At 38.6% G+C, this 2266-nt stretch overlaps 1 non-coding gene across 1 annotated transcript; it reads left to right on the forward strand.

The window, feature by feature from the left end:
• Window positions 1-497: 497 nt before the first annotated feature.
• TRNAL-AAG (transfer RNA leucine (anticodon AAG)) lies at window positions 498-579 on the forward strand. The gene has a single exon. It is a non-coding gene; the product is annotated as a tRNA-Leu (tRNA).
• The last annotated feature ends 1687 nt before the right edge of the window (window positions 580-2266 follow it).

Raw genomic sequence — 2266 nt, forward strand, 5'->3', positions numbered from 1 at the left:
TTGTAGCCATTGAGATTAATAATATTTTTATAACGGGAAATTGTTTTATCATTATTAATGAGTATAACATGCGCATCTAAAAAAAGACAGGTGAATGAAAGGGATGGAAGAAAGAAACAAAAAAAGGAAGAGAAAATTGAGAAGCAAGAGCTAGAGAAAGAGAAATAAGAGAGAAGAAGGGGAAAATAGAAAGGAAATGAAATGGGAGAAAATAGTTATTGGGGATTAATTTGATCTTAACATTACGGGGCGCCTAGATTGATGTTCCACTCGGGGGCTTGAAATTGATGTTTAAAATGGGGAGCCGAATATGGAATAGAGTACCGAAGTGTGACGTCAGTTGCCATGGTGTCATGGCGGGCTGGTTCTAAACAGAGTCGCAGCTGACGATCGTCTGTACACATTTGCAAATTACTTTTATTGCAGTAGAGCCTCAAACAATGTGAGGATAGCTTCACATTTTAGTAATCAGCAGCACGGGTGTGTTCCTCATGAGAGGTAGCGTGGCCGAGCGGTCTAAGGCGCTGGTTTAAGGCACCAGTCATTTCGATGGCGTGGGTTCGAATCCCACCGCTGCCAATTTTTTTCATCAGCTTAGAGGCAATTATTTGGAGAAATGACGATCAAGATACTTTACTTACATGCATAAAAGAGTACATTGCCTGAGATGGGATAAAGGAACTCCCTGGTAAAACCGATCAATAATTAACACAGTTAATTCGATAGTCAAAATTAAAGTACAAAATTACGAAGATTAATTTGTTTTACATTCCATTCAAGGTGTCTGTCCCGGTTGGATGAGGAATATATCCTCCTCCAATATTTTAGGCGGGGATGGCCTGGCTTAGTAATAATTGATTAAAAATGATGACGAAATATATGTCAAGTGTGATCTCAATAGGGTTGGCCGTTAAAGAAGGCCATGAATCCCCCACCCCCTCCAATAAAAAAAAATCATGACTAAGAAAAAGAAATAAAATGGGAAAGAGTGAAATTGATATTATTTCCTTAATATTATATCATCGGCTCACTCGCAGCTTTTTATAATTTGTTTTCATCCATTCGCTATGTCTGCCCCCTCACTAATATTTGGCTTATTATGCTATTGCTCCGCCTATAACCAAGCGCATCATCAGGGCCCTTGGAACGCTTTTTTTGCTGAGGGTGCTGAAGTAAATTTGACAAGCAAAAAAAAAACAGCCGTTTTGGTGCCGAGAAATTTGAAGAAATTTGACAAGCAGGAAAAAAAGTTTCATTACAAACTGTGCGTAATTTTCCCTTAAATTTTTTTTTTTTTTTCAATTTGCCACACCTACCAAGTTTCCTGGGGGTGCTGCCAATGGAGAATAATACACGCAGCACTCCCTGGGAAAATCTTGAGGGTGCTTCGGCACCCCCCGCTTCCCAGGGCCATGAAGCGCATGGGATGTGCCCCGTTTATTTTACAACCCCTTGTTCACTTTCCTTTTTCTTAGTATTTGTTATTCGGGTTTGTGATGTAAAATGTGTAGAGAAGATGCTTAACTGAAATTTAAACAAAAGAGGAATGATGGATGGATGGATCGATGGAGGGAGGGATGGATGGATGAATGGATGAATTATGACTGAGTAAGTGCATGAATGTAAGAATGAATGGATAAAAGAAATCAACAAATAGACAAAAGTTATGATCAACAAATGAATAAACAAAATATAGTTCAAACCCAATCTACCCTTCCGGATGGATGTAGTTTTCAAAATGCCACCTCATTCGTTTCTAAATATCTTATTATGCACGACTGTAATAATCAAATAGAAAATCTTTGAATAAGGGAATCGTTAGTGAGCACTGTTTGAATATACAGGCCTAGGACTACTACCGTATCTTGGTAAACTATTCATTAGATTTTAATAAAAGGTGTGCATATAGCAAACAAACAAACTGACAAAGACTATGTTTGCAATGAATTGAACTTGAACTTTTAAGATATACTGTATTAAACCATGTTTTTTCATTTTTCTGCCAAAAACTTTAGCAAGCTGTTCCTTTTTCTTCTTCCTCCTCTTCTTCCCGTTTCTTTTTGGACACTCTGCTTGAATTTCTTGCGCCAGACTTTGGCAGAATTACTTATTTTGTAAACAAACAAACAAACTTGTGAACAACTTCTTTGTAAGTGATTACGCAATATCAAGGGGTGTCGGGGGTCAGGGTTAAGTATTGACCAATGGGAAAGGCGGAATAGGTCACCGCCTTCATCACGCCCATCTTCGCTCCTCTGCTGCGCGC

This window comes from Lytechinus pictus, chromosome 14 (assembly GCF_037042905.1).
Source record: "Lytechinus pictus isolate F3 Inbred chromosome 14, Lp3.0, whole genome shotgun sequence".
Taxonomy (NCBI): domain Eukaryota; kingdom Metazoa; phylum Echinodermata; class Echinoidea; order Temnopleuroida; family Toxopneustidae; genus Lytechinus; species Lytechinus pictus.